General features: G+C 45.9%; 2 protein-coding genes across 8 annotated transcripts in view; both read right to left on the bottom strand.

The window, feature by feature from the left end:
- The window catches only part of LYPD6B (LY6/PLAUR domain containing 6B), a 47,061-nt gene extending 29,176 nt beyond the window's left edge, over positions 1-17,885 (bottom strand). For 2 of the 7 annotated variants that reach the window (XM_066999622.1, XM_066999623.1), the window contains exon 1: positions 16,585-16,726. The gene's annotated coding sequence lies outside the window, so the exon portion shown is untranslated. Of the gene's footprint in view, positions 1-8,117; positions 8,313-16,273; positions 16,486-16,584 lie in introns of those variants that run through there. The other 5 variants (XM_066999624.1, XM_066999620.1, XM_066999618.1 and 2 more) reach the window with 5 other exon arrangements.
- Positions 17,886-18,059: 174 nt separating this feature from the next.
- Positions 18,060-21,838, bottom strand: part of KIF5C (kinesin family member 5C) — a 69,917-nt gene continuing 66,138 nt past the window's right edge. The window contains exon 26 of the mRNA XM_048080980.2: positions 18,060-21,822. The gene's annotated coding sequence lies outside the window, so the exon portion shown is untranslated. The remainder of the gene's footprint in view (positions 21,823-21,838) is intronic.

Raw genomic sequence — 21,838 nt, 5'->3', positions numbered from 1 at the left:
TAAGCAGAGATAAAGTTCTGAACAGGATTCTCACAATTAGCTTAAGGAACTTCAAATATCCAAGAATTCAAGGGTGTAACAACCCTAGTAATTGCAAAAAAAAAAAAAAAATGAAGTGGGAAAGTAGCAAGCAAACAAAAAACTTGAAACTGTTCTCATGGACTAGATTAGCATCTGGGCACAGAAACACGGTTGAGATTCCTTTTTGAGGATGTCAGCAGTTTTCCATAAATCTGGAGTCCAAAAAGAAGTGGAAGAAACAATAGGAATATTCTTAGGCACAGTTTTTAAGTACATGAAGATGACTCTCCCCTGATATAAGGGAGATGATATAAGTCATCAACAACCTGTAACAATACGAAGGAAACAAATGGCAAGGAAACCAAGGCAGTGAGTGGCTATGAAAGCATGGCTGGAGGGAGCAAGTCAGAACAAAACCCAAGACAGTCTGTACTGAAAAATGATGCATTTATATATGGGTGTACCACACCAGAATCTCTTATATTTGATTATCCAAATGAAAAAATTAGAAGTGAAAAAAAAAAATCACTTCTGGCCCTCTTACCACAGCAGCTGGTCTTCAGATCTCTCATAGGTATGCAGTTGTTAGGACAGAAGAAACAGTACCGATGAAGCTATGGCAGGATTTAGTAGAACTATATGCTGAACAAATAAATAGTTACCAGTGAAATATGCAGCAAGTATACTTGAACTTAAATTATCCAGTGGAGCCTGGCTCTCGTCCCATGAATCTTCCCTGTCAGATGCTGCATCCAACGGACTGTTTTATTGAGAAGGACTGAAGGCCAGCAGTGGCACCAATGACAATTTTTATCACGATTTTCTTTGCTGTGCCCTTTCCAAAAAGGGCACAGAATGTACATCTTTGTGGCTTTATTTATTTATTTTTTTTATTTTGACTAAATTCCCCTACCAAGTTCATAGCCACAGAGCTGGCACATTGATGTACCATGACAGGGCACCGCCAGTTCCAAAGACAACGTATCCCAAAACCACACCACACCTGAGAAATGTAATAGTGATAAATCTGTACCTGCCACACACAAATGTTTAACATGAAAAAACTCATTTAACAAGTGTCCTCGAATATACCAGATGAAACCATCGAAAAAAAAAATAGAAAAAAAAGCTTTTCTCCTTTGAAATGACTACTATGAAATGAGAGTTAATAGTTGTTAGCGGTTTCTTTACCATCCCAAAGCATCTCCAGAAGAGAGGCGGTCATTACACAGCATCTGGTAAGTTCGTGGCAGAGTTCAATGATAAACACTGGGACTCTGCCTGGAAGTCCACTAAGAATCACCGTCCTGCTAAACTGGCTGCCAACGAGACACAAACCAATGCATTCGCAGTTTTCCCAGCAAGCTAACGAAAGCAGGGTGGCTAATTTAATGAACTAAAGCCAAGCTGAATTACTGTGCATTCAACACCTGTAGGTCATACACTCTGCACTTAAAACACGTCCCACAAGGACCCTCTTTTCCCAGAAACAGAAATCTCCTTTCATTTGAAGCCCGCATTTTTATTGGTTATTATTTTAAGCAAGTGCTTCATTTTCTTAGTTGGAACCAGGCAGAAAATAATGAGAACTCAAGAAAAAATGTTTCCCTTTGTGCAATGAGGCAGCATACTCGCTTTATGCCAAGTAGGACAGGGTATCTAATGCTCGCTTAAGGCAAACAATTGTTTAGGCTTGGAGAAAAAGCCCACGCATTGCAACAAACAGCTTCTCAGCTTCCCTGTGACCAATAAAACGAAGACGACGACACTAAACAAGTAGTGGCAGCATCACTGGGTTTCACATCAACTCCTGACACTTCAAGAGGGCAGAAACCACAGGCTGAAGCATGGTGAGAAGTCTTTGCAGGACAACTAATCCCTGGGGAATGACTGCTTTGTTTTTATAACCTGGAACCACATTTGGAAAAAAGCCTTCTTCTCAAAGAAGTACTGCTCTCAGTTACCTAGCAATAGGAATAAATACTTTTTTTCTTTTTTTTAAGCGATGAAAGCATAAAGTACGTAAAACACATTGAGATCAACAGAAACCTAAAAGAAAACATTGTTGAGTACAAGCAGGATGCAACAACCCAGGTAAGCTGAAAACACTAAGACCTGCAAAATCCATTTCGGGACAAATAGGTCTTTTCACTCTCTCCCTACCATTCACATCCCAGAACACCTGCACATTTAGTCAAGGATTAAGGAGTCATTAACTAAAATATACACTTCATAAACTGAAAACGCTTATTTGCAACACAGGAGCGTGATTATGGATGCAGAGAGCTCTGCAGCGCTGATGGATCAGGAAAAGCTCAAGTTACATGTCATTTGCCAGAAAAGAGAAGGATCTACTTAAGTCCCATGCACGTTCATTTTCAGAAAGTACGGGGTGCATCAGCAGCCCGACCCTGAGCTCCCCAAGAATGGGCTTCAATTCCAGTTTTCCACAAATTCCTGTCCCGTCCAATTTTTAACAACGTGCAGCGAGCCACAAGAGTATTGTTGCTATAGGCTAAAAGAATTTAAACTAATTTTCAGAAATTAAGTGAAACTATGCATGTAATTTGTTTTGTAAGTCTTCTGACATTACACTGAGCGTTGCACTTCAAAGTGAAGAGAAGCACAGAAGAAAAGCAATACTTTCAAATATTAGTTCTTGCTGTAAAAAAAAAAATAAAAAATCAACTTCAGTATATATTATATTACTGGAGCTGATGACATACCTAAAATCTACATCTAATGTCAGAGTTCTCAGCCTTTTCAAGTCCGTTTCAATGTCAGGAGCTTACCGAGCAGAAAAACAAACAAGAACTCCAAAGCAGATCAACGTCATTCAACAAAACCCTCTCCTTTTACTTTTCTTTTCTTTTTCCTTTTTTTTAAAAAACATTGCACGCATTCCTCAGAAGACAAACGATGACAGATTGATTCTCATAACCTTCATAAAATTCTTCTAATCTTTAAAAAAAAAAAAAAAACACTTAAAAATATTCATTGTTACTTCTAGTTTATGCAATGTGAAAGCCAAAAGTGTGTAACAGGAGAGATACTTTGCCTTCATCTAAAGCTAATTTAGGGACTATTATTTCCTCCACAGGTCTAGTCATATTTTATTGTAAGAAATGCCTCTCTTTACTATGTGAAGATAAACACCGAGGTGTTTTATTGCAGTCATTTCTTTAAGATGGTGACTTTGGTGCTGACACAATCAAGCCAAGCGCAGGAAGGCAGGACTCTGGATTTCCCTTCTCGGCGTCACTCCTGGCTCTACCCGCTTTTGCAAAACCGCTGCCCTCGTCTGAGGCTCAGGCTCCACTCATCTATAAAACATCTCCTTACCTCCGGGGCTGGTGCTGATGTATGTCATACAAGCAAGCGGTGATTAATAAAACCATAATTTCACCTAAAGCATACATTCCCAGGTACGTTCCTTAGTCATCTTCACGCAGATCCCAGACCACCAAAGCTCGCTGCCACAGGCCTGCCCGTTGGATTTAACAGATTGTCCCATCAAATGTAATAGATTTATAGATAAAAGACGTGTGGCATGATCAGACTGATACAAGGATAAGCCACATTTAGTTCCCAGTGCAACTCTTGACCTAGTAGCACTACTGCAGAGCGATGACCGTTGTGTATTGCACCTTCCAAAATCTGTACCTAACTACTATCCCTCTGAGCAAATGCAAATGAACTTCCAGGTGCCACTGAAAATGTAATGTAAAGAAGACAATAATTTGCTGCTTTTAAATAGAATCAATTTCCCAAGACTCAAGTCGCAGTGGGAAACAGGATTTTAAGTTTTGAGTCGTTACAAGTCTGAGCAATTAAATCTCATAGAGAAACACATTAATACACGGGGTACACGTTTCTGAGGTGAGGAAAGATTAATAACCCTGGTATTTAACACGCTATTACAACTACAGGCACAATGAACTTCCCCTGTGTCTGATATACAATTGGGTATTGCATTGCAGGATACACACACGCAGCGTCAGGTTTTCCTGTTAAAATATTGAATACAGATATTGCACCTTTCTAAACCACTGGTCACTGCACTGACAGGTCAACCCGCCCAGCAGAGAGACGTTTGGGTGATCTTTGTCAGTTCTCAGGATGTGGAAATGCACTGAAGCACCATCTGCCAGTCCTTCAATTTTAAGTCCTTCTTCACTGACACACGGACTGGGAAAAAAATCAAAACCAAATTCCCGTTGAGCCGTTCCTGTGGTGGAACTGGTACCGGCCATGAACTGCGTGGCTTTCCTACGTGCAGCTTCACTACCACCAGTTACCTCTGCGATGGGATTTTAGGGGGTTGAGCTGGTTTTGATGCGATGGGCTGACGCCGAGCTCAAGCAGCAGCCTTTCCAAGCACCTACCTTTAAATCCACAAAAGCCATTTACGCTTCCAAAAAACACAAGAACAATCACATTAGACTGAAAAACGGTAATCTCCACATTCACCTCTCAGCTGCTACCAGGATCCCAGAGGCTCCTCGGAGTTTTCCATTCCCTAATCACGTGAAATTGTGCTTTCAGGCACACCCAGCTCTGGCAGGCCCCAGCATCTTACCGCCCCATCTCCAGCTTAGTCTCACTTGTAGTCACAAGCCCTTCTCGAGGGCTTCATCCGAGGGGTTCGGTCCAGATGGCACTCAGACCAGATTCCTGCTTCCCTGGGGAGGAAGCTGGTGGAGGGGACGGAGCCGGAGGCAGGGCTGCTCTGCCCCTCTCCGTCCAGCAGGAGCAGCGGGAGAGCTGCCGTAATTCCTCCCCGAACGGAGCCAGGGCTCAGACCACCTCGCCTCCAATAAACCTTCTGATCAGCAGCCGATGGGATCGTTTGCAGCGGGTCGCTCTTGATCTCTCCTGCTGAAACTGATACTCCTTGCAGGGAACATCAAAAGTCCGTCCTGCAGACACAAAGTCTACACGCGCACACGCAGAGCAGACGTTCGCCCGAGAGGAGGAAGATCTGCCTTCCGGTCTCCGTCTCAGTTATCAGCTCTTTTATCCGATGACTTTGGCATATATAAATCTGAATCTGTAGCGAGGATAAACGCCTCTGGTAAAGCAGACTAAAGTGCCACGTTTCCAAGAGAGCGATGGGTTAAAAACCTGTATTTCCCTAGCCTCCCACTGCTGCGTGCCTTCAGGCATCTTCCCACAGGTAGAGCGCAGTCCCGTAACAGCTGCCACGGATTCCCATGTGCGAGGGCATTTACTAGGCACGGAGAACACAACCGCTGCTACACTGACGTTACGGTTCCAAGCAGCACTGATGTGATCTCAGTGTCATTTCAGGGGCTGTTTTTAAAATGCGTACCTGAGTTTTCATGGATTTAGCTACACATCAGAGCTTTACAATCAGTGTTTATTACTGCGGACTGTCAAAAACACGCAGCGCTTACTGCTCCTGGAAAAAGGCATTTCAGCACACCAGCTCAGGCACTTCTGAGTAGTGTGGATGGTGATTAACAGTTAAACCCTCCTCCAAGCAGACTTAGAAGTTGATCAACTACAGCATCCCTTACACAGAGGAGGAAACAACTCGGCTAAAGAAACCTGAATGCACAGGGCTGTAACATTCTCCCAGAAGAAAATGACCGGTTTATGTGAGCACAGTTATTATACGAGCTCTGAGGGATTTCCCCTTATCTACTTCTTCAAAGAACACGCACCACACTCACAATACAAACCAACGTGTTTTATGCGTATATACATTACGAGCATTTTCCTGCAATAGTAAAATGAGTAAACCCAGGACTTTCAAAGTAATTTTATTGCTCGTTTTATGGATTTTCCTAGCCCTTTGATGAGCTGCCATTGACAGAAGGCAATCTCAGCTTCGTGCCTTTGTTGCTACTGCTCGTGGCAACCGCACCCATTTCCAGCCTGGCTGTGGGAACACCGCGCGCCGGGAGTCGGAGCGGGATCTCCCAGCGGGAATCCTCCCAGCGGGGCCCCGCATCCCTTGTAGCGGTACCCAGACTTTCTTCAGCACGTGCTTTAGCACACAGCGAGTTCGGGAGAGAGCAAAACGTAACGTGAAGAAGATGCAGAGACAAAAGCCACCAAGGAAGCGGTGGAATTCCGAGGGAATTCTAGGAAATCCCGGCTCACCGATGGCCATAAAATACAGAAGGGATTGCTTTATCTCGTGTTAATAAATAAATATTCAAGCCAGGCTATAACCAAGTGCCAGAAGAGCTCAATATCCTCCTCCTAACAATATATATGTGTGTATATATATATCTATATGTATTGTTTACTGCAGGCAAAGGAGAAGCAGTGCAGCAGCTACAAAAGAAACGTAAATCCTGTACAGGAAAGCTGGGGAGGGACTCTGTCAGGGGGTGCAGGGATAGGACCAGGGGTAACGGCTTTAAGCTAACAGAGGGCAGCTTTAGATTAGATATAAGGAGGAGATACAAGTCTTTACTCAGAGGTGAGGCCCTGGCCCAGGCTGACCCATCCCTGGTGGTGCCCGAGGCCAGGCTGGATGGGGTTTGGGCAGCCCGGGCTGGGGGAGGTCGCTTACCACAATCCGTACAATTCCTGGTCCTGCCGTTGTTTTGGGGAACAACCAAGTGCTCGAGGTGCTCGTAACAAAATCCGTTATTTACAAGTCCTTGCTCAAATGGATATATACAAGAACTGTTCTCCACAAACGACTGCCTGGAAACCCAGCTCAAAGATCATATTTTCAGGCTTGTTCTGCAGAACACCTGCGCAGCAGGCTACGGTCTGGGGGAGGACAACTCGCTCAGCTGCCCAGCTGGTTTGACTGAATACTAGCAATGCATTTCTTACTAATTTTGTATGCATACATACATGCAAACACTGTGATTTCTCTGGGAAAATAATCCGTATTAAAGCATGATGACCCAGGTGACAGCCCCCAAATGCCCCAGCTCAAACCTCACTTTTTCCTGATAAGCTGCAGTGAAAGTTGAAGACGTTATGCTAACAGCTGGGACATGGCCCAGACTGCGGTAGTACTTGAAATAAACTCTATTTGCATTGCTGTGATAACTAAGAAACGGGAATAATATTTAAATTGATGCACTGTGGCTGCTTTTAAGCTATGTTGACTTAGAAGTGCACATACTGCCAAGTTTCAAGTCCTACCTTACATACGTCCAGACGTGATTTTAGCACATTATTGGAATAGTCTTAACCACTGCAGCCTCTCGTATGGAAGCACCACAAGAATCCAGCATGGTGTAAGGTTTCTGAAGGCCAATCCTTACCTTTCCAGCTACAACGGATTATTGTAAGAAGCAGCCACTTAATAAACTGATAACGTTCTTCACAACACAGGAAGCTCCTCTCAAAGCCAAAGACAATAGAAAAATAAAGCGCAAGGAAAAGTAATTTAAATGTGAATTGTATCATCCCTCCTCTACATGTTAGCACTCACAACAAGGCAGCCCACGATCTTATCTAGCGGTGGTTAACCACAGGCAAGGTTGTAAACATGGATTTAACCAGTTAAGAGTGCATTCCGACAATTCACAGCAGATCTCAATTCCCTTTATTTTGGCAACTCAGTGTATAAGCAAAGATTTCGTTTGCAATTACACATGCTTCTTAAAACTGTTTACCACGTAATTACATCGCCATGGTGGTCAAACTACACTGACAACTCAAAAAGCCACATGTGCAAGTATATTTTAAATAAATTTATACCTTTCACCTATCCAGGTATTACAGAGGAAAAATATTTTATAGCCACACGGAATAAATGAAACCCTCTGCAAAAAGCCTGATACAAACGGGACTTTCTCATCATCACAGAAGCAATGTTCTATTCTCAGCAATATTAGAGGAGATGGAAATGCATTTCAAAAACCCACGAACCCTAGAAATAAGGGGAGGGTTAAGTGATCGCTGCTTTACAAGATCAAAGGTCCTCAGGCGTACACAGAATTCCACAATTAAACGTACTCAGGTAGGCTATTAACACAACTGATAAAATCAGAAAAAAAAGTCAGTTGGAAGGACTATCGTGCCAGAATAAGAGGTCTATCAGCACCACATTCCTGAGCAGACACCCAGAGACAGCCTGCCGTATCCCGGACTCTCACCTGGAGCAAGTCTTCGTAACGCCCCGACCGAACCTGGCTGGGAACCACTGAACTGACAGCCAGCCCCTGGAACAACCACCACAGGCACTAATCGCCCGCTTGCAGGGTTTGTAAGAGCTACAGCACAATTTCCCCGATTGGGAAAATTTCAGTCCCCGAAGGGACTGAAAGGGACCCTGAGTGCATCCTTCCTGAGACACCCAGGCCTTGAGGTGAACAGCAAAATCATCCGTGCTTCCTCATTTCTGATCGCTTAAGTCAGAGCTGTCCTCGGAAATGACACAAGGCTGCCAAGAGCACAGAGAGGAGAGCAAACACTTCCTCCTCCTTCTGCGCCGCCTAAAATTATCAGCCTCCGAAAGCCCAGGATCTACCTGTACCTGTACTTAGGCCAGCGTGACAGTGGGGTACAAACAGTGTTCAAAAATAGCTCCGTGTGTCCAGTGACATTATCAGGACATTTTTTCCAAGACAGAACAGCCCTTAAAACCAACGAAAAGTGCTCCTGTTACTTTTTGTTTCCCTGCACCTGCTATTGTTGTACTTCCGCAGTGATTTTTCAGAAGATCCGACTCTAACAGCTGACCTCTGTTTAAAATCCCACAGCGTAGCTCAAGCATTCTCTGTCGAATGAAGGCCTCAGAAGGGCTGCTGCCTGCTCTCTGCAATTTTTAAAAGAAGTGAAAACATAATGTCTTTCATGATGAGGGTAGTTTGGTCATTCAGCTTTTTGGGAGGCAATATTCCACCCTACAACTGCAATTATTACAGGCTTAAAAGGTCTTATTTGCAAGATAATGGTTGGAAAATCCAAGAGCAGCCAGAATATAAAACATGCAGGAGATTCATGTTACCCACTGTTATTATGGTAAGTCTAACTCTCCAGAAAGCACTAGTCACTTTTTAAAATTACTTTATTGAAAATGCAAAACAGAAGCGAACTCACCCCAAAAGTCACTTCTTTCCAAAAATGAGGAGCTGAAAAGCTATAGGGCAGTTGCCCTTTCTCCCCAGTAGTCCCTTCACAGCTCTCACGCTGCTCTGGTTCCTTCCGCTGGTTTTTCTTCTCCCAGGTGGGAGACTGGAAAAGCAATGGGTCCCTCAAAAAAGCCTGTCCCGTTTTTTTGCTGAGCCTGGAGCGTCCCTCGGATCAGCTCAGGTACAAACTCTGGTAGCTGCACGTGTTAAACATGCCTATGTTTCCACGGGAAAAGTGCAATGCATTAAAATGCTGCAATTTCTGTTACACTGTGCGTCTTTGCGCATAAATAATGAAAGGTAAGAAGCCTGTCTTTATCAAAAATCCTTGACTGTCTTTTTTTTTTTTTTTTTAATCTTACCCTACTAGACTGGTGGAGTCACAAATTTCTAGCAGGGAAAAGCAAACCCTGTAGAAAAAAAAAGTATGTCAGCAAAGGCCTTTTCTTTCCCTCCATTAATTCTTACTGAAATATTTTTCTATGCCTCTGAAACCTGGCTTTGAACTACAGCAAACAATTCCTCCCCGTCAGACAGCGAGCTATTTGTCAAATCACCAGGGCGTTGCTAAAGTCAACGTGGGTCAGAAAGGGAGCGAAGTCTGCTTCTGCATTCTCTCGGGATGTTCACAATAGCTGAGGAATTGCTCTACATGAACGGAGGTCCTGGCTCCTGGCAAGCAGGTGGAAAGCATAAATCTTACATTTAAAGCAAGTGTGTCGGTACAAAAGAATCGGTCCTGCTGTTCCAACCAGGAATAACGATGGATGGCAAGTGTCACTGGGGAAGGACATGCCGTGGTGAAACACAGCCAGACTCCCAACAGGAACAAAAGACCAACAAAGACAACAACAGATCATCCATCTTCAGGTTCCGTACTGTTGCACACCCTGGCCTTGCCAGGCTAATCAAAAGCATCACTTGGAGAAGCACCTAACTGTACAAGCTAACACAATGAAAGATCCAAACCCCACCAGCCCAGGATATGGACCAACGTGTAATTATTCCTTCTTGCTGCTGTCCCAGCCCAGCAGGCAGCGCTCATTGCCACTCCCGCCCCGTGGCACCCACGAGCAACAGTGCAGAAGCCACGCGAGGCGAATCCCCTCGCGGCTCCCAGCCTCTCTTACTCACCCTCGGGTTTCCAGCTCCTGGGGTTTCCAGTCCACAACCGCCAGCACCGCCCGGGATGGCAGCTGCTCTGTTAACACAGACTGGTCGTATTTTGGTTCTGCGGGAGGTAAATAGGTCAATGACATCAGAGGGATATCTGGATTATTTTGAAATGCGACCTGCCGAGCTCCTCAGCACCCAGGAAGCACTTGCACGTTCGTACAGCCTATCGAACTGTTGTCCAAAGCACGACAAGACGGAAGGGGCCATGCTCCACGAGCACAACCCATCGAAATGGACGTGGGATGAGCCAGATGGCCGGGATAACAGAAGTGGAATATCTCCATATAAACTGACATTCCCTTCACGAACACATTAGAGGCTCTGCAATGAGGATCCTGATGGAGGTGATGTGGTGTTGGGTACGCACACCACGTATCCAGAGATCGAGACAGTGAAGCAGTCTCAGGAAGTCCCATTAGCCGCAAGTCCCAGTACCTCGTTCTTTCAAAAAGCTGCTTGGTCACAGCCTCGAGGGGGAAACACAGAGAAACTGCAGTGAGCGTGAACACCGCGTGCCCTGACTTCGGATCTCGTCTCGACAGGCTTTGGGGTACCTGGGGTTCAACTCACCCTGCACTCGAGGTAAGCAGTGACAGCCCTTCCTCTCTGACTACTAAAGAGAAAAATAAATCATGCCACACATATTTTAGTTATATCAGCTGTATGCTTCAAACACTGATGACCACAAGTCTCTCATGGCACCTGTATTGCAGCCCTCGGCTCAGCCAACACTCTCAGCCCGGTACAGAGCTGTCGGCAGAGGTGTCCGTCCTGCACTCTGAACCCCTCATTTCCTACAGCTAATGAAGCAGAAATCCTACCTCACTCGACACATCTTTCTTCTTGTCTAATTATCCTGTAATTATTAACTTCATACTGTTACTTCACAGAAAAAGAGAGATTTTCAAGTCTGTGCAGATCTGCAGCTCTCCTCTACCTCAGTATTTAAACACCTAGTCGAAGTTTTTCCACACGTGACATAATTTGTGCTGGTGAAAATCCTTTTTTGTTGTGTTTGTGTAAATCCGGAGAGCTCTCCAAATGTGGAATTCATTACAGTGAGGAAAAAATGGAATTTTGTTCCTGAACATTTTGAATTTGGATCATTTCAACAATCTGCCCCGCAGAAGAACGGTACTGAACCCCCAGAGCAGAGGCAGGTGGGAATCGCAACATCATTTATGTATAAATACATGATATATGATATATTTTATATATATACATATATATATTCAGGCACAGCTTCCCTCCCACAGATCTCAGAGGAACAGGCCTGTTGGTTTCAGAGGCCAATCTCAGGCTACTCACACTTCGGAAAGGCTCAAAGAGCACAAACTGCACCACCTCTGGATGCCCTGGGCTGAAAGGGAAGCAGCGTAATCAGAATCTCCCCCGAAGAGGCCTGCCTTTTCTGTGTGTACTTGCATGCTTTACTGATCCTCGTCCTCTCCGGTCAGCTGTCGCCCATGGGTAGCAGAGTTTTATTTCTGCCTTCCTCCTCTAGCACAGATGAAGGCGCACAGTCAGGTTTGAGCATTACGAAGAAAGAGGCAAGCAAGTCTGCCTGAACCAAACAGCGATACCCTTGATACTCTTGTAAAGCCCAACACTTTGTTAGCCTTTTCTTTTTTTGCCCTAATAAAGGAGTGATCATTTTGAAATCCATTTTCAAATCTCTTCAACAACAGCTCCTGTAAATCTCACAGTAACTCAGTGTGTAACTTTATACTAAGCTTGACGTGTGTTTTGATAATAATACACCCATATTAAAGCAATAAATCCCTCAGGTTTACTTTTTAAACCAAAATAACTTGACATAAAGCATAATCATTACGGCACAGAGTAGATTTTACGGTTTGTGATCAGAGGATGTTGTTACAAAGCAAAACCCAAGCAAACCACCAGCACCCCCAGAAAAGACACGACGAAACCCAACAGCCATCAGTGAGACGGGACAACCGCGCAACGGCCGCGAGGATGAGCTGTAAGGCGCTGTGGTACTCGAGGCAGGCGCCGCTCGAAGGACCCGAAGCCGACCCGAGGCAGGGAGCAGCGCAGGGAGGTGCTCACCCCCCGGCATCCCCCCGCTGCTCCCTGCGCTGTCAGCTCCCGCTGCCGTGCGCTACCCCGAGCTCGGAATTAGGGCAATTTGCCGCAACAGGTTTATTCACATCGAGACAAAGCCGGGGCAGCATTTTTTCAAGAAAGGGATTAGATGACTGCAACTCGTACCACCTGTACTTATGCGTGTTTAGACTGCGAGAAGGGTAATCACCGCACTGCAGGGCACAAGCTGCAGGGGTCAGGGAGATAATCTCACTGCCATCCTCCTGGCTTTGACATTGCCCAACTGGCTCGGCGCATAGCAGAGGATATTAGTCTTCCCTGCAGCACCAGTTATTCATCGCCGCCAGAGGCAGCTTTACAGATCTCAGATTATGAACCAGCCTGGTATCATAACCTGCTCGTCCAAACTCCCAAATGCACCCCCCAGCCCAAAGTCTGAAGGCTACACACACGGTGTCTCAGACACCGACACTTTTCTCCCCTTTAAGGTCCACAAGCCCTTACAGGTAAGACACAGTCCATGGGCGCACCACAGAAGCAGTATCAGAAATTATTATTATCATACCAGTGGCCTACAGCCCACTAAGCGAGTTTTGAGGGATTTTTATTGTTTGTTAAACTTGCCTGTAAGTAACAGACAGAAATCACAGGATCTTATGTTTCCGCCTGGGGCAAACGCACAGACACAAACCAAGCAGTGCTCCTACAGCTGGCATTAGTTTCCAACCTCTATAACCCAAGGCAGGTCGAAGGATTTCAGGCTCAGCTTCTCTCTCATTTGGGACCACCAGCACACCGTTCCTAGGCCACTCAGTGACAGCGGCACAACGAGGCCGCTCTGACTGACACGGCCAACGAAGCGGTTCTCGCAGACACGCTGGTTTACGAGCAAAACAAAAAAAGAGTGTGAAAACAAGTGGCCTGTCAAATTTTGAGCAGTACGTTCGATCTGTTCGTACACCTGATAACTCAAGCACCTCCTCCGATTTTGCTTACTGGAATGCAGCACTCGGCTTTACCAAAGACGAAGACTTCTTGCCGGCAGACACCTGCTGCAGGACGGAGCATCCTTGCTGCCGAGGTCCCAGCGCACACTGAGCAACTTCAAAGAGCTGACTGAGTGGTGGCACTGCTACGTGTCACAGCACACAGCTGGAGAGAAACGTGGGGAAGCTCAACACGGTTGAGTTCTCGGGGTGAGAATGGCACCCTCAAAATGCTATCGCTTGGTGCACACTGCCCTGCCGTTAGCATTGCAGCCCTTCCCAGATAACTGATCGATCTTTGCAGCAAGTCAGGGAGACAGAAAAGCTGTCATTATTCCCACTAATGAGACAAGAAATGGGTAGAAGAAGATAAATGACTTACCTAGAACCGTTCAGCAAGTTAGTACATAGCTAAACCCCAGTTCTTTTAGCAAGAATACCCATACGCTAATCCTCTGCTGTCCCGTTTCCAGGTCGGTGAGGTGATATTAACAACGGGATTTGTTCAATTATTTCACAGGCTGTACAGAGCAGTCTAGATTTGTTTAAATATCAAAGCAAAAACTAGACAAAAACCCCACCGAATGAATGTCATTCTACCCTGCTTTGGTTCCCCTCCAAAGCCTGCAGCTCAGACATCAAAAAGCCCTAAGCTCCAGGCAAGAACTCCAGATCCAGCTTTGTTGGCGCAGCTGGCGCGGCGCCACTGCAAAGCGAACGGGGGCTGCAGCCCGCGCCTCGTGTTCTGCGAGCTCATCGCCACGAGACTCCGAGCGAGAAAAGCAGCGACTGCCAGCAGCGACACCGAGCCTCCGCTTCGGGGTTCTCACCCAGAATAACCAGCCCTGCGATCAGACGGCTCCCGTCTAGGCGGTGAAGCCTCACGTCCCAACGATTCTCTCAGAAATTTAACAGGAAACTAATTGCCAGCAACACATGTGGCATACAACACAGCTTGGTCTTCAAGGGGAGCTGCAAGCTGAAATTCCTTCCGACGTTTATTGGTGTGGTGCCGTCTGACGGCTTCTGAACTGCCAGGCACACGCCTCGCCCAGGAGTCCTTCAAGTCACACACACGATGCACTGCTCCCCTTTGAACCTACAAAACTCAGGTTATGGATGTGAAGGAAACGAAGAAACTACTGAGGAATTTAGACTTCAAAATTTAAAAAAAGGAAAATTTCTAAGCTATCAGACTTTATGAGCAAAACTTGTTTTGAGATGGAAGAATTTTCTAAAGAATGCCTCAATCTGGTAAGGCAGAGGATTTTTTGTGTAACTGAGAAATGCCAGACAACTCCAGAAAACTTTTCACCCTTCAAATACTTGCTCTCCTTGAGAGCTATGAAGCGTCCCTTCCTTGACATGCCAGCTGCCGTCATTCGCTCCCCCTCACCTCCGCTTCCAAGTTCCTTACGTGCAGGACGCCTTGCACTACAGTTCACACAACAGTCTTGGTGACTTCTACACTGCAGCTTAAGCTCCTGGTCTCCCACAGGGCTCTCCTACGGAACCGACACAACTTTCATCGGCAGCATCAACAGGACAGGAGGAGACGTTCCCCACATCTTCTCCCCCAGCTGAAGCCTGGGCAAATGGCAAACGAGGCAGGAAGAGATCTTCATAAACAGCCTGGTTGGCACGTATCAGGCCATCAGTTAGCAAGATACGGTTGTCTCTTCTCCGGAGTTCCCAGGGGTGCAGGAAAAGGCGCCCGTTCTTGTAAGGCAGCTTCTTTCCCCTGCAGCACCGTGCACTTGCCAACGCTGCGCCGCCCCAGCAGCCAGACCGCAGCTACCCCCTCCCTGCTGCCAGATAACGCGTCCGGCATCTGGTGCCTGCCAGGGGGTGGGATTCAGCACAAGTGCTTCAAGGATCAACACCTGGGATCCAGCCTATATAAGCTGATTATGGGATTTACTGGACACCTGACAGTTACCATCGCGCAGCCAGAATGCCAAATGTCAAGCGCTGGAGATCCAGCCCTAACAAAACCCGGCCAAGGCAAAAGGCCCACGATTACCCCTCTGCAAGGGACGTCGTTTACAGGACGCGACCGGCTGCGAACAGAACGCTGCAATTATCACGCTGGGGAACGCTAATTGACTTACAGCAAGCAATGCGTGACGGGAAGAGGGAAAGACTCTCAGCAGCAGCATGGCTAGCTACGTTAATTGCGGATCGACTGGAAGAGCAAAAGGCTACCGAGCAGAGACCCATGAATCACTGAGCCTTGCCAGCTGTAACAAACAGGACAACTCCCTTCCTCCATCCCACGACGCGGCCGTCTGCAATCACTTCTGGAATTCACCTGCAGCTCCGCGCTGCCGGCCGAGGTGAGGACACGGCTTTCCCCGCTCCGCGCTCTCCTTCGCCTGCCTGCTGCGCCCGCTCTCGAAGGCGAGGGAGTTTTGTTCTCTGTCATCGTAAACCTTATGGTTGTTTTTTGTGCTTTTCTTAAAATCTCGCTGAGGAGAGGCAGCGATCAGATGGGAAGCTCGTTTCATAGTTAAAGAGGGAGCTTGAAAACTCTAACCTTAGAGGTTCAAACCCAGCCTGCGAAACAGCAATCTCAGCATTTAACATTTGATTATTTTAAACAAAAACATGTTTATTGAGGCAGGGAAACTTGACTCATTACCTGAGCACCTGGGATTACCAGTACGGCACTTACGAAGGAGGCTGCAGCGCGCGGCTCTCCGCAATTGCTCTGACCCCTGTGCGGTGCCGGGCTCTGCCCGCGTTACCCCCCGACGGACGGGAAGCCGTAGGGACAGATTTTCCTGACGGTGCCCTCAGGAATGAACCAGACGAGCCTCGCGTACCCGCTCTAGCTGCACGAACCGCGTTCGCCCGTCAGCACCGAGCTGCCCAAAGCGCCCACGGGCCTGGCGTGTGTGGTGCCACACCGAGCTGCTGCTGCTCCGCGGGGCTTGCACGGAAACTCACCCACACTCTGCTGGATGCGCCAGGCACGCCCCGTGTCAGCCTCCACAGCCACCCCGCTCACTTGCACACGCGAAGCGGGCACGTTTCACCGTGCTGTTGCTTCCTACGGGGCAGCCCGAAGCACTTTATCGCCCGCACATGGAGCCAAAGCCGGCGGCCCCCCGGCGGCTCACGGCGAGGCCCGGCCGCGCCTCAGCCCGCTGCCCGCCGCCCTCAGGGGGCTCCGCGCCGGCCCCGCGCCGCTCGCTGCCGGGCCCCTTCCCCTTCTCCACCGCCGCCACCACCGCCAGCAGCCGTCTCGGGGAACTCACCCGCTCCCCCAGCCACCTCCGTGCCGGTGCCGGTGCCGGCGGAGGCCGGGCAGGAGGCGGGCTGCCCGCCGGAGGTGGGGCCGGGGCGGGGAGCCAGCGGCTCGGACACCCCCGCGCCCGCCCTCACGGAGCGGCGCTGATCAGAGGTAGCGTGAGTAGTCGGGCAAAGACGTACTTTCACGGGCTTCCACTCACTTTTTTTTAGGGATTCAACCCCCTCTTACTTTCCCCTGCACTCCTGCGCAGGCCGACTCTTGGAAATGGAGACGGTAGTTCACGTTGCTTTGATCGAGAGTTAATTAAGCGAGGCGATGCAACGTCTGACGGAGAAAGCGTAGGGAACCGCTCGCACTCTGCCCTGTAATTGAATTCATCCCCCAGGCACGGGCTTTATCTAAGCAGATCTCACAAAGATCCCTTTGACTCACGGGGAAATGGCTGCGGTGCGGCGCTGTGCGGTGTTTGCCTTCGTCTGCCCGCCTGCTCCCCCCAGCACAAACTTTGTCCGGCTGGGAGAGCCTCTTCCTCCTCCTCCTCCTCCTCACCTTCCCCCCTGACGGAGCCATCACTCCTCAGCCCGTGCCCAGTACCCTCAGCCAGCATGAGGAGGAAGCATTCGGCCTACACACCAAAAGTTATATGACCAGAAATTCATTTTGACCCATAAATAATTGACTGTGGCGCTCCGAATTTTAGCAGACTGATTTCTACGTCTGCTAGGACGCTGCTCTGTCCCTATTAAGCACCCTGGCTTGATCAGCACGATTAGATAATAATCTGTGTAATTACTGCATCTGTAAACACATTGCTGCTCGGTGGCATTTGCCTGGCTCTTGGAGATCAGTGTTTTTCTGGCTGACCCCCTGCCAGAAAGCCGACACAGCCTGCTTGTACACGGCCTCCTCACGGGCCCTGAGCAAAAGCAGCGTGAGCAGACGTAGGTACTGGTACAAAACCACATAATCCTCATTAGAAACCTATTCACCAACAAACACAGCGCATCCCTTTCAATAGAAATTCTGGATTGCCGTACATTTGCATTGCTGAGTGGAAAAGAAGGTAATTGAGAAAATAAGCAGTTTATGAAGCTCCGAAGTATAACTTCAGGGAGGTGACAAGCACGCAGGAACTTTTAACTCCATTTCGCTGTATATAAAGCGAGCGTAACGTTCCTATAAAAATGGAAATGTATGCAAAGGGTAAGTGGAAGAGTCTCCCTGTCACCCTGCAGGCTACTGAAAAAGAATAGCAAGAAAGAAGACTTCCACAGAGACGCTGTAGAGAAGATGCAATTATAAAAAATAAAAATAATATCCTGTGTTCATTTCCCTCCCGTTTCATTTAGAGGAAAGGCTAAAATCCTGCCGGTGTCCTCAATAGGCGGCTGCGTTGAACAGGGACCTCCTGCGCTGCCAGGCGTGGGCAGAGCACCCCGGGACACAGCTGCTGTACGTAGTGTCACACAACACGCACACTGGAAAGTTTAGTTCGGTTTTATTTTCCACTGTAACGGTTTTCAAATGATACATCATGCAGTCTGCCAGTGTATCCATCCATTTCTGATAGAATTTTAGAACGAAGATAAAATACTTATCTCCATGGGATGGGGGAAGAAGGGTTCAGATCTGCTATCAAGAGTTTAATACATTTCAGCATTGCTCGATGCAATGGCAAAAAAATTTCCCCTTGTTACCAGCAAAACGTGTCCACACTTTATTTTTTTTCCTAAAATGAACACTACTGTAAAGATACATAGAGCCCAGAGAATACACATCTGCAGTACACGTTACACACTTTACAAACTAGACATGTATAATTCTACAGAATGCCTCAACCCCTGCGGTTCTCCCACCACAAAAAGTGTTTCAAATGGACAAGATTGTGAGAGCGAGAGACAAAACACGTGGAGCAGTGTTCCATCCAGTACAGCAGACCTTGTCCAGTGCACTTCAGTTCATACAGGCACGGCAAAGATGAAAATCAAAGCAAGGGTAGAATCAGATTATCCTGCCAATTTATTTTTTAATTCCTTTAATTTCCAGCTGATACATACCCTCATGGTTACTCAAGGTCTTCCTCCTCCAGTAATGGATAGTTGATTAGGCCTCCTCCTTTTTGACCTCCATGAGCAATTGGTTTAAATACCCATTTACCCAAATGAAACTATGTTAAGCTTAAAATTATTTATTTCAACTCCAAGCCTGATTTATCAAAATTTCAGGCAAATGTGTAATCCATAAGGCTTTCTAAAATTATATTTAAAAGTTACTCATAAAGTCTGTTGACAGAAATCACCACTTCTTGGCTTTTTAAAAAAAAACAAACACACTTTCAATATTTTCAGGATAATCTAATTTCACCCTTGTTGAGTAAAATACAAACTTAAAATGTGTCAGCCAAGATCTTCCCAGGTTTAACTTTCCTTGCTTTTGAGAAAACAAGTCAATGAAACATGAATTCAAGGACAAACACAAGATATTTGAACATATCATTAAGAGAAGCTCAGGTGAGCAGGAAATAGTTTTTTATTACTAGCAAAAAGAACAATATGCATTTTAGTTTCATCTGAAGTACGTTTTCCATTTGTGAACAGTGTTTCCACCAAAATTTGTCCCATGCACAACAAATTTAATTTGCGCTATATAAATCACAACTTTAAAATTAGCCTAAGAATAAATATAACACAACATTCAAAGAGCAAAGTAAGATAGCATCAAGTAGTGGAAATAGCAAAAGACAGGGTTTGATCTCTGCAGAGCAGATGTGTGGTTTTCATTTCTATGTATAAAATGTGTAAGACTTAAAAATGGTACAAAAGTTGAATATACAGTACGCAATACAAACTTAAGTTGCCTAATTAAAATAGGCGTACAAAACAAGAACCCATAAGCAAAATAAATTCAATTGACCGATGTCATATTTTCCAATTGAGTAAGTATCTTAGGCATTTCTTTTTGAGGATTTAACCTAACGCATCTTGTCGTCATTTCAGTTTTAGAAAGTCCTCTTACAGTCTTGATGCAGAAGTTAACTTGGAGAAACTCGCTTTATTTTAGCTAGGTGAACTGACTGGCTGATCAGCACTAGCGCAATTAAGAGATGTCAAAGCTAACTTATTCCTCAAGCTGAAGAAAGCTGTCTAAACTGTCACATGTAACTAATGATGATGGTGTGAGGAACTCATGAAATTTTTTAAGCTAATGCTGCATTTAAATGCAATTCCTTCATAACCTTTGAATTCAAGATACAGAGCAGAAGCTATACTACAATATAAAATCTTTGACGGCAGTTAAGAGTTTGGTATTCTTTTTTAAGACAACTGCTTTAGAACCAAAACAAGAGGATAATGAGTTCATAGTAGAAATTTCAGCTCTGAACAGCTGATAATATAGCACAGAGTAGTTCTGAATTAGTAATTTTATTCAAGATTGCATATGGCAAGTTCACAGTTCATTTTCCTGGCAGTGCACATGCACATAAAGAAAATATAAAACTTTGAAAAATACAAAATAAATTAAATACATGCAAATTTGCAACTTCATTAAATATTTTAGCAAAATGCTCCCCAATATAGTGCAACATTAAAAAAAAAAGTTAAATTAAGTCCAACTTACTTTGCAAGAACTTAAATAATTTCAGTAGAAAAAAAAAAATCTAAAGTCAATTCACAATCTTTCAAAAGGCTCTACATTACCTAAATAGTTTTATGTCTAATAACATGAACACATTCAGAAATTAAAATATATATATATAAGCCTCAAATTAAGTAAGAGCAAACGTCTGCAAAAGAAGACTAGAGGGCTATGCTCGGCCGTAACCTTCCTAAAAGCCACGCTTCCTTAAGAGCTCAGGTTGGATACCGTGCATTTGAAGGATGAGGATATGTGTGTGGCAGAAGCAGTAGGCACGCGAGGAGAAGCGGGAGCTTCTACCTGCCAGCTGAGCTTTCCCAGAAGGATTCCAGTGCCCCCTTGCTGAGAAGGTGGAAACTTTCCGTCTGGCACCGGAGAGGTCCAGGGAAGGCAAGTGGTCTCATCCTTAGCTCCGTGAGCACAGGCGTACTATCTGTAGGATGGCCTGCATATTGCAACGTGGCAGTACACAAGCAATAAATACATTCTCTTCCCCTTGCAATACGCTCTTCTTCTCCTAACACATCTACTCCCGAATTTGGTCTGCAAAGGACAGCTTGAGTATGTAACCCTCACCTCCTTTTGGACCCTCTCTGTAAAATATCTTTTCTAAGGTAGGGCCTGGGGCTTTGAGGGGATTTTTTTTGTTTCTTTAAGGTAGCGTCTGTTCCGGTAGGGGGCTGCTCACTGCCGCGTCTGAATTCCGGTGTGAGCAGATCGGGACTTGCCGAAGGCATGTGGGAAGGGGAGCGGGGCATGCTTGTCGGCTTTCCCAAGACAAGACTTCTGCAGCATTCTGAAAGCTTTCAAAATTTCATAGAGAACAATGCTTACGAACACATGGCTAGCCATCACACTCCAGGAAAACCCACCACCGTAGGGAGAACTACAAGCAGATCAGATCTTAATTTTAAGATAGGTCACACAGATATATTCATGTAACTACCAAACTTCAAAAACCTAGACCTATACTAACAGATTTCTCTGCATCCCATTTGATCTTTACCAGGTACTGCAATAAAGGTTATTTTGTACAGTCCAAAGATTTTTACCAGGATATTACAAATGGTTCTTTGGGGAAATTTACTTCCAAAAATGTAAGCAGTAAAATTAAACCATATAGCAGCACATTTTCATCCCCTAAAAATATAAAATAATATGTATATTATACAGTAAATCAGTCATGACTGAGCACAATCACCTGCCTTTGATGGCACTTGGTCACTGAATAATTAATTCTTTGATGCCAGAAGTTGGGATTTACTGATGCAAGAGAGGACTTCGAAAAGCATCGATCTGAGCGTAGAAGCCCCAACCTAACCAGCGCCAAGGGGTCAAACGCAGTCAGTGAGCGATTCTGAGTGGCAGACTTCCTATCGTTACTTAGATGGTTATGTTAAATACATTGTACAAGTATCTGTAGAAGAGTTGAGCCGAACACTTCTGTACACGTGGAGATCCTACGAAGCTCAAAATACCTAGGACCGGTGCATCGCAGATGGCTGTAGGAAGCGCAGGATGAACAGGATGTGGATCAGGTTGAAGAGGAGGGAAAAAAGAAACTAGTGACTTAATGACAGTCCTTAACATGCTAAGTGGAACTGACCTGTCGAAAGAGAGCG

This window comes from Anser cygnoides, chromosome 6, assembly GCF_040182565.1.
Source record: "Anser cygnoides isolate HZ-2024a breed goose chromosome 6, Taihu_goose_T2T_genome, whole genome shotgun sequence".
In the NCBI taxonomy this organism is placed as follows: Eukaryota; Metazoa; Chordata; class Aves; order Anseriformes; family Anatidae; genus Anser; species Anser cygnoides.
This window is presented reverse-complemented; position numbering and strand designations above follow the sequence as displayed.